The sequence below is a fragment of the Chroicocephalus ridibundus genome, chromosome 7 (assembly GCF_963924245.1).
Source record: "Chroicocephalus ridibundus chromosome 7, bChrRid1.1, whole genome shotgun sequence".
In the NCBI taxonomy this organism is placed as follows: Eukaryota; Metazoa; Chordata; class Aves; order Charadriiformes; family Laridae; genus Chroicocephalus; species Chroicocephalus ridibundus.
The window spans coordinates 43,472,590-43,486,885 of NC_086290.1; positions in this window are offsets into that span (position 1 = coordinate 43,472,590).

Below are 14,296 nucleotides of genomic sequence, written 5' to 3' on the forward strand. Positions count from 1 at the left end.
GTGACAACAAGTGGTTGTCAAATCTGTAGTTTATTCCTCAGTGTTCCTGTCATAACTGGGAAAATGTCGTTCTGTACCAAATCTGCTTGTAAAAAGGTGGGAAGGCAAAAGCAACCTGCATTTCTGAAGGTGCAAGCACAGATCAAATTGCTTGCAAGGTCAAATTATCCTACTTTAAGTCTTCTACTCAGAAGTGAACTACATACTAGCACTCTGCTGCAGAGAACTGTATGTGTTCACTCTATGGGGAAAGGCATCCTAGAGTCATCTCTTGATTTTAGCCCCAGGGACTTGTATTTTCAATAACCTGAAATTTTTTGAAATGTTAAAATGAACCATCACTTAAACTGCTCAAGTTTTGGCTCCTTGTTAATCTAAGTTTCACTGTAAAACCATTCACAGTATTTACAGGTTGGCATAACTATTATCTTCATTAAACGAAAGACGTTGTTCAGATCTGGAGCTGTGCTGTAGCTTTGCTCAGGCTGATAATAGTCTGTGTTCTAGTTTTAAAACAGGGACTTAAAATATTCACAGTGAAAATAAATGGCTTCTTCAGATGAAGAAAGAAGATGGTTTTAAGTCCTAAGTTCTACTCATGCTGTCCAAAGCTTAGACAGCTTCATTTCAGCAGAGACTTGAATCATATGCAGTAAAAAAAAACTTGTTCAATTGCAGGTTGTGGGATATTGGTACCCCTGAGTCAGGGCTCAGCTAACATCCTGAATTTTATACCAGGGCGAGTCCAGTGACAGCCTCATATGCCACTACCTAGATACTCAGCACTTTATTGAGCTCTTATGCTGGCTAAATATGATTACACTGAAAGTGTCTCTAAGCTTGTTGATGTTGTCACTTTCTTGACAGAGAATCAATATTTGATTTACCGCATAATTCCATGTTAAGCTCGGATCTCACTTCAGCTGTGGTATGCTGACAGGGATGTTTAAACGTCCTGTATGCTGACATTTAAACGTCAGGTAAAACTGTAGACTCAGTTGTTACCTTTGAACTTTTAGACACGTGCTTTTGATTTAATGCAGAAAAAACACAGGAGAAGTCACTCTAGATTAGTTCAAACTAATCTTTTAGAACAATTACCTTAAGATAGAACATCCAGCGATAAGGAATGAAGAAACAGGATAAAAAAATGATATAGTAAGTCAAGACAACTAAGTCTGATGAAATTGTGACCTGGATGCTATGCTACAAGGATCTGTAGGTGACTATCAAGGAAGATCATGATCTTAGGACTGTCATAGTGAGTACTTGTTGCTGAGAAACTAAGCATGCTCCATTAGTGAAGGTCAAAAGAGCAGTATGGATCTTCCTGGTCTGAGGGAGGTAGTGATCTACCCTTGGTCTTCCCTGTCCCCCTCCGGAAAAGCAAGGTATCAAAGGAGTCTTCACAGACTTTGTGCTGCCACAAAGGTTCCCTTCAATCTGAAGGCAAGACAGAAATCAGAACCATGCATCTCTTGCTGGTGAAGATCCCACATGACTTATTGTAAGAGTATGACATTGTGCAAGTGGCTAAGCAAACATTCCCTAATATGGATCCTAGGTGACAGATTGCACTTGAAATATACATCTGCAGAATGTAACTATGTAGCTCAGCATTGTCTGGTGAGAATCCCAGAATCATAGAATGGCTTAAGTTGGAAGGGACCTTAAAGATCATCTCGTTCCAATCCCCCGGCCATGGGCAGGGACACCTCCCCCTAGACGAGGTTGCTCAAATTTGGTGTTATGGGGAGAGGTGTGAGCCTTTACTAATTAGCGAAGGAATGCAAAAGAACATGAAAACAAAGCTGAGGGTGGTAGTCAGGGTTGGTCATGGTACTTTCCTACATTTCAGATGAGAATTCTTATTCTTTTTGCCCTTGACACTTGTGTGTGCCATGGCAGAGAAAGTGCTGCCTGTGAACACTAACATCAGAAAAACTGCCAACAGTAGACTGTAGCTTGAGAAGGGAGTAGCAGATGCTTGACTGTAGCTGTGCAATATGCTGCCTGGCCAAGGAGAACAGTGCTGTCAGGTAACACCAAATTCTGTGGGAAGACATGGTGGGTGTGTAGAATTTCTCACTTTAATGCTTGTGCTTTCAGGATGGCTATGGACTCCCCGCAGCAACATCTGGAGTCCAGCCCTGCTGCTTGTTACAGACAGGTCTGGCTGTGTACCAAAGACTGATGGTGTTTATTGTGTATGTATTTGACATCAGCATAACTTGAAATTGCCTTTTTTTGCAACTTGGCCTCCAAAATATTTACTTGGCATAGTAACTCCAGCCCTTTGGCTTTCCCATGTGAGAAATTCTCCCATGGGATGACTTGCATACTGTAGCAGCACAGTTGGCCCCTCGTCCCCAGTGGACAGTATTTCTGAACACTGCACTGTGTCAGAAAAGGGTCGCTGAAGGGCAGTCATCTAGGACATGGTCGCCACAGAAGCTGGTGGGATTTACTGTGTGTCTGTGTTAGTTCTTTGAGCTTCTTAACAGCTCACAGATAACAACTCACATTTTTGCAGCTCCAGGAGTGTCATGACAGAAACAGAGCTCCAATGGCCTGCTTGCACTGTGGTGTGGTCTGTGGAAAGATCCCAGGAAGAATTCCCTGGAAAGGGTCTGGTACTCACTGCTTTTATGCATCACCTTGTATGCCCCCTTGCTGCAGCTTCCTTCATAAAGATGTAATAAAATCCCATGGGCTTTTTGTCTAGAGACAAGGAAGGACTCCTGGCACATTTCCACTGTCACATTTTGCTTAAGGTTTGACCAGGTTTGTCTGACCTAGTTCTGTTCTGTTCATAAACTGGACTTAATGGTGAAGTCCTGGAAATGTTCCCAGCTGCTAAAGCCAGGCTATTCCCTCAGCAGCAATTAATTGCAGTTCAAAAGCCCTTCACCAGCTATGTATCATAACATTAACATAAAAAAAACCCATGCTCTCTGTGATTCTAAGCTTTGAACAAGCTTCTTATGGTGGTGAGACTTATATTCAATATCACAAGGGCACCATGGGACCCTGCTCATCAGTTGCTTGCTGCTAAATACATACTGAACTGGAAAATCTCTTTCCCGTGTACCCATTACAGAACTATTATCATAGAATAAAATGGAGCTTTGGATTGTTTTTACTGAGCTGGGTGTGATTTTTCATTCCAGTGTAACTTTCCATCATTTGCAAAAAAGAATTTGGGAGTAAGTATAATAAATTGAAACTTGATACCAAATAATAATTTGAATACCCTGGAGAGCGCTTAACAATTAAAGATAGGGAGAATCAACCAAATACTTGAACTCTGTCTCAGTATGACGTTTAGTACACACATAGAGAGAGCAGGAGAATACTGTAAAACCTATTGATTCTACTGCTTTATAAAAAGCGAGAGGTTTGAATTCGCCTGGAACAAATATTCACGCGCTTAAATTAGCCACTGACTATGTGAATTGTAGAAGAACCTCCTTCTGGCATTGCAGTTGCTGTGGTGGTTCCTTTGAGATTTCCTGGACCTGAACTGTGTCAGCTGCACTTGCTTCCAGCTTACTGAGAAGCGTGGAGCTGATGCCACGAGCTGGTACAGAGTTCAAACTGGGAGCTGCTGGGTGCCTGCCCTGGTGAGGAAGGGTTTTCTGAAATGTTTCTGTCTGAGGGGGGTCAGTTGCACCTAGTCAAGGTGCACAACCTGAGGTATATGTTTGATATCACTCAATCAACATAGTTTCCGGCAAAGGCCAGAACTCCTGTGTAAAGAGCGCTTCTTCGCATGGATGGAAGTGACTAGGATGGAAGTGACTACTTTAGAAGTTACAATGAATCCTCCCTTCCATAATTTATATCCCCTTCTTCAAAACAAATCGCATTATTTATTTTATGTGCAGTTCTAGCCTCTCAGCAGCATCACTTGTTGCTCATTAGCTCATGTGTTCATATGTTGCTCATTAGCACATTAGCTCACATTGAAGCAAGCTGGAAGATGAGATTTTAAAGCCTAAGGTTACAAAAGATTAACACAGCTTTTGTGTTGAGAGGGTCTGATCCGTAAACCTGCAGCCTTCCATTGCGGAGTGCTCAGAGGCACCAGAAATGGATCCTTCAGCAGAGAAGCCTTGCGTAAAGGGAGTTGTCTTACTAATGGTCTGCTCGTAGGGAAGGCAAATAATACAGATGAGCTTGCTAGTGTGCTTAGGAGGGGAAGGAATACATTGTGCTTGGGTTGTATTGCATGTTAAAGGAAGACAAACTCTCTGGAAGTGAAAAGGAATGGAAGAGTTTGAAAAATAAGTAGGATCAGGACCTTAAGAAACTGTTAGCAATCAAAAACACTGCCATCAGCTCTACACTGAAAAGGGAAGCTTCCAAAAGCTGGACGTTGATAATAGATGCTGTTTCTGTAACTGCCACAGTAATCAGCTGAAGACTGATGTCAGGGCTCAGATGTATTTTGTCTGCTGGAAAACATTTCCTCTACTTTGTAGAGGCTGCTTAGATCCCTTCTGCTGCCCTTGAGTTATTCACAATGTTTGCCTTAGCTTTTCTGACACCTGGAGAGGGAAGGGCTGGTCCGCTTGGCCAACATCTGAAGGCGGACAGTGTGTTAAAAGGAGAGGTCAAGTATGGTTCAGTAGCTTTCAAAAGATGTCATGGGTATTTTAAGCACAACACTTCATTTATAATCAAAAGACTGAATTGTGACACCCTTCAAAGAAAGCTAAGTTGTTACTTTTAGGACAGGTCCTGTGGCACTGTCACGTCCCTGAAAGTAGTTCCAAAACTACCACATATCTGCAGCATGGAGTGGGTTGCTTTCAAAGCATACAAAGCTGAAACACCTCAAAGTTTAGCCTCATCTTATCCTGTCTATAGTTTCAACTTGTGTCACTACTTTGAAATACAAGATAAAATGTAGACTTAGGTCTCCTTGAACTCAGCCGACTTGAGGAAACTACAGACATGATGGACCTGCATTTTGCAGGCAGGGGGCCAGTATGCAGACGTGTCTCTACCCTTTGTCCTTAGTTCAATACAGAATGCAACAGACTGCTATTGACCCAGATCTCAAGGGTCAAAAAACAGGGGAGTTTTGGCACTAGTTTTCCGAATAATGGGATTGAGGAAGTAAGATGAAAGTATGTCATGGATTCTGACTTGCTCCTTTTCAATCATCTGAGCTGTCACAAGTATGACTGCCTCATTATCTTTGGGCCCTCAGCTGAATTTTAATGACCTGTGTGGGAAGTGTTTAAAGCTACCACTACAGACTCCTCAGTGCTCCAGACAAGGCTGCAAAGTCTTGGTTGCAACAGAAAGATTTAAAGTAGTGTTAAGCTATATGTCAGCTGGGATAGAGTACTCTGGAAGCAGAGATAGACTATTGCAGCAGTGGTTAGTTTCTTAGACTGGAAAATGGGATAGAAAACTCATTCCTCATACAGCTGACAAACACATGTGTGCATCTGCTGGAGCTATGCATGCTAAATAGACCTGGAATTGCTATTGCCTTGCAGAACATGGAATCTGGATGGAGAACGGTTATCTAACATGAAATACTTGGCAGAAGTCTCAAAAGATAATTTCAGCTCTATACTTAGTTCTTTAAGACAAATAGGCTTAACTAGAAGCTAATACTTTTGTTAGAAGTATCATGCTCAAAAGGATAAAAATATTACTGTTTTTTAGGAATAGCATAGGTCCTGTAGGTGCAAGTCATGGCCTATTTGCATAAACAGAAGTAAAATCTCAAGCAAGGGCTTCAGGATGCTGGTTATCAATGACAAGCTAAATTACATATATCAAGAACTTTGCTTCATGGCTCTCACATCTAAATCATAGAATACCAGGTTGGAAGGGACCTCAAGGATCATCTGGTTCAACCTTTCTTGGCAAAAGCACAGTCTAGATAAGATGGCCCAACACCCTCTTCAGCTGGATCTTAAAAGCATCTAATGATGGGGAATGCACCACCTCCCTAGGGAGATTATTCCAATGTCTGATTGCCCTTATTGTGAAAAATTTTCCTCTTGTGTCCAATCGTAATCTTCCCAGAATTAACTTGTATCCATTACCCCTCACCTTTTCCATGTGACTCCTTGTAAAATGGGAGTCTCCATCTTCTTTGTAGCCAGCTTTTAAATATTGGAACATGGTGATAAGGTCTCCCTTAAGCCTTCTTTTCTCAAGGCTGAACAAACCCAGTTCTCTCAGCCTTTCCTCATATGGCAGGCTGCCCAGGCTTTTGATCACCTTTGTGGCTCTTCTCTGGACTCTCTGCAGCCTGTCTACACCTTTTTGTACATGTCCTGGTTTGGGGTGAAGCAGAGCCAACCTTCTGATCAGTGAGAGAGGCTCTTACCTACACTTGTTGCTGTGGCAGCCAGGGTCGCTTGACCTGGGTTTTTACCCTGTGGAGGGGTCACACCTGTGGGGTGGAGTGGACAGGACAGGTGACCCAAACTGACCAATCGGGTGTGCCGTCCCATCTGCCATGCTCAGTATAAAAGCTGAGGGACCAAAAGGGTTAGGTTGTCTTTTCTCTAGTGGGCTTCTCTCTAAGGGATCTTCTTCTTTGGATCTTCTCTAGTGGGCTCTTTTCCTCAATGACTGATGTCTGAGGAGGACCCTGTCAGCTCATCTGCCTTTTGATCCTGGTCAGTGTGTTCCAGTTCCCGTTTGTCACTGAGTCCAGCCTGGAACTTTCAGTGCCTCCCAGTGACATCTCCCTGGGAGCTTGATATGGGTTTGTGTATATTTATATATAAAGTATCTATTTCATAACTTCCTCAATTTATTATTAATATTTCATTAAAGTAGCTTTTGTTTTTCTAAACTCATAAATCTCTTTATCTCTCCTCTTCCTCCTCTTGAAGTAAGAGGTGTGGGAGAGCATCTGTTGTCTTGTCATTGGTCAACCTGGCCCAAACCATGACAGTATAGCAGGGACCAAAACTGAACGTAGTATTGCAGGTGTGGCCTGGCAAGTGCTGAGTGGAGTGGGATAATGACTTCTCTGTCTCTGCTGGTGACGGTCTTGTAGATGCAACCCAGCATCCTGTTGGCTTTCTTTGCTGCAGCAGCACACTGTTCAGTCATATTGAGCTTGTTGTATACCAGGATTCTCAGGTCCCTTTCCACAGATCTGCTTCCCAGCCAAAGTAGATCAAAGTCTGCGCTGCACTCCTGGATTATGTTTTCCCAGGTGCAAGACCTTAAATTTGTCCTTGTTGAACTTCCTAAGGTTAGCCCGCTCTTCCAGCCTATCCAGGTCTTCCTGTAGGGTGGTTCTCCGTTCCAAAGTGTCCACTTCCCCACTCAGTTTGGTGTCATCAGCAAACTTTTTCAGGGTATGCTTGATCCCATCATCCACATCACTTATGAAGATATTAAACAGCATTGGGCTCAGTATTGATCCCTAGGGAACCCCACTTGTGACAGGCTGGTAGTTTGAAAAGGAGTTATTTACTACTGCCCTCTGAGCGCAGCCCATCAGCCTGTTCCCCACCCACTGCACAGACTGTTTGTCTAGACTGTAACACATCAGTTTCTCTAGGACGTGGCTGTGGGAAACTGTTGAAAGCCTTGGAGGAATCCAGGTAGACAATGTCCACTGCTCGCTCCTCATCAGGCAAGCAGGTTACTTTGTTGCAGAAGGCAATCAGGTTTGTCAAGCATGATTTGCCTGTGGTGAATCTGTGCTGGCTTTTCCCAGTCATGTGCTTCATTTGACTTGTGATGGCCCCCAGGTGGTTTTGTTCCATAACTTTCACAGGGACCGAAGTAAGACTGATAGGCCTATAATTTCCTGGATCCACCTTTAAGCCCTTCTTGTAGATGGGGGTGACATTAGCCTTCTTCCAGGCTTCTGGGATGTCCCCCAGTCTGCACGACTTTTCAAAAATTATGGAGAGCAGCCTTGCAACAATGCCCTTAGCACCCATGGGTGGATATTGTCAGGGCCTATTGATTTGTAGGAGTCAATCTCCTGTAATAGTTCATATACCAGCTTTTCCCTCACTGTTGGTGGGCCTGTGTTTGCATCGACCTGTATTTTTGTTCCTGAGGCTTGGGGCCCAACAGTGCTCATAAAGACAGAGGTGAAGAAAGTGTTGAGAACCTCTGCCTTTTCAGCATTGTTGGTGACTAATTCACTCTCCTGTTTAACAGCAGCCCAATATATTCCTTCTGTTTCTGCTTGTTGGTTATGTACCTGAAGAACCCTTTCTTGTAGTTTTTGAAATCTCTGGCCAGTTTCAATTGGAGCTGAGCTTCTGCTTTTCTCACTGCATCTCTGCGCACCCTGGCAATGCCCTTGTAGTTCTCAATGGGTATTTGTCCACTTTTCCATGTCTGGTATGCTTCTCTTTTGTTTTTGAGCAGACTCAGAAGCTTGCAGTTAAGCCAAGGCGGTCTCCTGCTCTGTCAACTTTCCTTAGCTTTAAAGGGGATGAACTGGTTTTGTCCTTCCAGGAGAGTGTTCTTGAAAAACTCCCAGCACCTGCAAGCTCCTTTATCCTCCATGGAAGCTTCCCATGGAATCCCTCCCAGCTGAGCTCTGAGCGAGCTGAAGATGGCTCTTCAAAAATCTAATATATTTGTCTTTGTGCTAACCTTCAGCATGCTCAGCAGGATCCCACACTCCACAATATTGTGATCGCTGCAGCTAAGGGTATCACTAACCAAGATATTACAAAGCAGGTTTTCTTAGTTTGTGAGTAGCAGGTCCAGCAGTGCCTTGTTCCTGGTTGGCACATGTAACATTTGTATGAAGAAGCAGTCCTCCACACATTCCAGGAGCTTGATGGATGACATGTGAGCTGCTGTATTGTTCTTCCAACAAATATCTGGGTAGTTGAAGTCATCCATAAGAACCAGGTTCTGTTGACCTGAAGCTTGTTGAAGTGACCCACATAATGCTTCATTGGCCTCTTCGTCTTCGTTTGGAGGTTGGTAGCTGATGCCTACTGTAAGATCCCCCTTGTAACTTGTAATAAATTTTTGACTTCAGTTAAGAATGTACTCTAAGGATTAGATTACCTGCTGGTAAACTTGGTTGACTGATGCCAATCTGAATAACTTATGTAGATGTAAACAATTGATTTCATGGCCTGAGACTCCACCTTTGAGGGACAGGGGTCAAAGTTCTAGCTGGGGTGGGTGTAGTGGATCAGTGGTCTCTTGGGTTGTAAAGCTGAGGGGGCACACTGTTGTGCAAATATGCTGGTTACTGCTCTAGGAGCCGGGTTAGTCACCAAGGATCACTGTAAGTTATCGAGGTCTGCTAGTGGATAGAAAAACCATGAAGAGCACAGATTCAGTAGTGATTATGATTGCATGCTAGTTCTGCACTCTTTGAGAAAATCAACTGTTCCTGGTAGAGTGAAGGACCTAGTCTTTTCTCTAGGGTTATGGCTGGAATCCATCCGATGTTACAATACTCACGGCAGCCTGTTCTTTCTTGGGTGCCTAATCTCAAGCAGAAAGGATGAAGCAGTAACTGTGCCTCTTAGGTCTTGTGGAAACAATACCAAGAGGAAGTGTGCCTCTAAGTGAAAATGGGGAAACAGCTAGGAAGGACCGAGTAAAGTGAAGCAACTTCATAACCAAACCAGCATTACAGCATTGCGGAGAAATACAGGGAAGTGAAGATTCACTTCCCAGTAAGATTACCCTCTGTAACAGTCAATTCGTTTACTATGACAAGGCTGAGCAGTCTTAGAGTGACTTGGAGCTTCCCCTATCACAGTAACCAAAACAAAGATGTAACAGAGTTGTTGGTTCCTCTAAACAGTCTGCATAGAAAACTTTCAAAGGGATTTTTCAATGCATAGCAGTAGGGGCAATCTCCACTGCCTCTGATATTAGAAGCAAAACCAGAATCAGCTTGGAAGCGTAGTATTTAGTGGGAAATGGGGCAGTTAAATACAAGGATTGATCACATTTGTCCGATGGCTATCTTTGTAACAGGGCTGATAAAAGGCAATCAGTAACACTCTGTTTCTGCAGGAGACTCTGGGGACAGTGTGTGACCACCTTCTGGTTGAGACCCTGTACCTGCTCTGGAGAGACATTTGAAAATTGATCCAACATTCTGGTTGAGTGTTTAGATGTCTGTGGGAAGCATTCAGAGCAAAACAGATGTGAAAGCTATGTAATAGATGGGTCAGTTCTGGACCTGTGAGGACAGGACTTGGCACATGTGAACTTGCAGTGTTCCAGCTTCAACTGCATTACACACCTTATGGATCACCTGGCACACAAATGCACCCAGAAAGGAGTCTGGCCTGTTGTGGCCACTGGCACACAGCACTGGGCTAGTGTTTGCCTTTGGAAGTTGAGTTGTCTTCTTTTGCTAGACACCTGTGTGACGGTAAGTAAATTTTTTTCTGTGTGAAAAGGGAATACTGAAACCGCTTGTAAAATGTTTCAAAATGTAATGAGAGCCAAATCTGACATGTCTGTCAGGGAGAAGTGCGTCTTGTTGCTGAACTGTATAGGTTGCAGGGATAGTCAGGTTAAATGTCATCATATCTGATCTATATTGCAACATATGTCAAGGGTGTGAGCAATACAAGGAATGAAACTTGGGGTATTTTCCAAGTGGGAGATACCAGCAGGTTTGCATCCTGCTTCCACCCCAATCTCCTGGGACAGATTGTCAGGAAATAATTAATCAAATGCTTGCTTGGATATGTTTAAAGGTCTCAACATTTGAATTGTATGGCACATGGGTGTTGTAAATAAGCATAATCTGAAAGAAGAAAATGAACTGTGAATTTGCTAAAAGTGCTCTAAGCTTCTCTCAGCTGCTTCAAATTACCTGTGTAACAGCAATAGAAACAGCGTACTGTTGCAAAGAAAATTGGCCCAGCAATTGTCAGATTGTGTCAAATACTGAGTATAATATAAAAGAAGGTGCTAAAGAACTGCAAGATGGGGAATAGTTCAGTATGTGCATGGTTGAGCAGGTCTTTTTGGCCCTGAAGGGGTTAATTCTCCAATAAGAAGTTACTGGCTGTCTGGCAACAGAGGTTGACAGGTATCTTGTGGGGTTTTTGTGACTAATGCTAGAGTTAAAGTAATGGTCAATTTTTAGTCCTGCTTTTATCCATGATGCAATAAACTGTAATAAAATTATGAATTTGTCAGGGATCTCGGATGTTATTGATTATCTGAAAAAGTGTAATAATCTGGCATAATGCATATGATGGAAGAGCACCTTTTGTGTCTTGTCAGGCTCTTTCCATCCCTTTAACCTACTGTTTGAAGTCAGAAGATGCTGGAGTTCATCAGTCCCAGCAAAAGCTTGGGGTGTCTAGTCAGCAGGCTGCCTTCTGAAGAGTCCTGATGATGATATTAACTTCAGCATTTGTCTGTTTGGAATATACCGTTAAAATGTGTTAAAAGTTGACTGGATCGGTTCTAGACAAGCTAACGATGAACTCTTGCAAGCAAACAGTTATCTCTGTGAATTAGACTTTAGACTTCAGCTCTCAATGGAAAGAAAGAGAACATCCCAGCTCTTGCTCTGGGGCAAACAGTTTCTCTTGTCTCATGTAAACTGCTTGCACACTGCAGTCTGGTGTACAATATTCTTGCAAAGATAAAAAAAGAAATAAAATAACTAGAGAAACTATTTAGGAGTTCCACATCCTTAGGTGCTTTTTTATGGGTACGTTTTCTTGCAAGAAAGTCTGTTGTGAGGACACAATTTTAGGCCTGAAAACAATGGATTTGGAGAATACTGAAACTTTGCCAGAGAAAGCTTTCTCTAAAGGTGGCGTAAACTTAGTCAGCGAAGGTTCTAGTTGGATTTAACTTCAGGCATTATATTGTATCTGCTTAGCACTGGCAGTTGTACTGCTATAGCCTGAGTATTTCCTGCAAACTGCTGGAGAAAGCCCAGTGTTTTGCTAGAAATGAAAAGGTGCACTTGGTTCATGTTGGCACTAGTTAAGTGGCTGACGAAATATGAACATATACTATTCTTAATTAATCTGTCAACTTTTCATCTTGCCCAGGGTAGAGCTATCAGGGCCCTGAGGGTACTAACAGTCCTCAGTGGCTTTGACCAGCCTCACCTAGGGCCTCCTCTCCCGCACTCCTGGTTATGGACACAGGAGTCTGTTCAAGCTCAGTCCAGGGCCTTCACTTCCTTCCTGAGCTCCACTGGTGGAGTGCTGGTCTCCAGCTCCGCCATGTCTATGCCAAGGCCCATAGCTGGCCATGGACCCTGGTGATCTTGACCCCAACATATTGATTGACTTTCTTGCTTGACCTTGGGCCTGTCTTATCACTATGGACCTGCCCGGTGGTCACTAGGCTGTGTCTGATGCTGGTTACCATCATTGGACCCCACCCTGACCTATGGCTTGACTTCCCAGCTTGGCCTGAGACCTGCCTCATTGCCACAAATGAGTCTGGCCATTTGGACTAGTTGGTGCCCCCTGGTAAGAGCCTGGCAGGACCGCACTAGGAAAAACCCATTCCATGGCAGGGATTATTCTGTTTTTCAAATCTGGCTCAATACACTTCCCTGTTAAAGCTCTGTGGCACGTGTAAACCAAGAAACTAGCCCGGCTAATTTTCAGTGCTTTCAGTGAAGAGCTTGGTGATGTCAGTGAAATTTGTCACCATATTTCTTTTAGCTTGTTCCAAATCACTTGTTGGAGGCCAGGGAAGTGAGGACTGAGGCTGGGTAGTTGAACCACTACAGTTGCAGCCATGCTGTGTAGTAGACAGGAAAACAGCAGAAGCAATTCAGTGTGGTGACCTCCTGTATTTACCTGCTCTTAATTTTCATGTGTAATGAGCACTCTTCAGATGACTTAGTTTTCTGAAATGAGCTTTTCGTTAGTTCTATGGAAACATGAGCTCTGTGGCAACCAAGCACAAAAATGGAATTGAACAAAACATTATGCATAAATCCATAGTACATGTGTAGAGCAGGAATGGAAAGAGCTCAGAAGGGTAAGTGAAGCTATAGACCTGCTTCTAATGTTTGGGGGTTTTTTGGTTTGGGTTTTTTTTTTTGTTTAAGTTTGGACTTCTTAGGTAAATTACTAAATACAAAAAAATCATATCTGAGCTGAAGCTGGTGGGGGAGGGGGAGTCATGATGTGATTCCTTTTATATTCTTCACTAGGCAACTTCTTTTGGCTGTACCGAAATAGGCTGTTAGACTGAATTAACCTTTTCTGTGGTCAGGCAAGGTGGTTAGTGATGCAGTGAAATACTGCTGGGAACTTCTAAGGGGTTATAAGATAGTGACTATCTCTCAGTCTTAGTGTTAGGTTGGGTGTGTATTAACTTGGGTTGGTCAAGGAAATGGACAGCAATGCCTGTTTAAAACTTGGTAACATGCAGCTTGCCATCGTATGGATGTACTCATTTTCTGAAAACAGAACTCTAACCACATCCAAATAGAAAAGTATGTACTAGATAAAAAATATACACTAAGTCTCTATCACTCTGATAAACTCATTCTGGCTGATTAAGCACATAATGACATTTGACTGACCTTGTCGGCTGGAGGGGTGAATGGATAAAATAACTGAACTTTCAGTCTCTGACTGAACATATTTCATATGCTGGGTAGGAGGTCAGTATGACTCATCCTTTCCATTTGCTGGATGGCCCGGTATTTGTAGAGAAAAATCTGTCCTTCTGTTGAATGCTTCCAGGGATGTAATGATTCTTTGTACTTGAATCCACTACAGGTGCCTTTCCAAAGTGATACCCAGTTTCTGTAAAGCTGCCGCACCTTAGCATGGCTCTCTGAAAGCAATTAAATATTGATAAGTGATTGAATATTGCAGTTTGGTCCTAAAGAACAAGGATTCCCTCGTACCACAAGGTCAGTAGCTGACTGCATTCCATAGCATGCCATGGGCCTCTGCTGCTTGAGAGTGCACCTATCTGGATCCTACTGTCCAGATAATGGAGCTGCTTCTAGAAGGTACCGTAACTTGCTCCTGATCTAAATAACACTGCCCTGAATGTGGAAAGCGGTGTGTGCCTTTTGTGCTTAACTAAACTCTGCATCTCATTTAATGATACTGCCCTATACCAGGCTTGAAGAAGGCGGCAGGCTCAGCACAGGTCTAATGCTGTCCAAGTAACAGCAGACTCTGAGAAGAAAGAGTAATCAGCTCTTACTGCCTCACTGAGAGTGTGGCTCAGTTTAATAACCTGCTTCTAAAAAAAGGTCCCTGAGGAAACAGTATGCTGTACATGAAGATCTCTATAGGAGTTTAATTAGGTGGTGCCCTTTGAGAAACACACTTGCTTGTTCTCA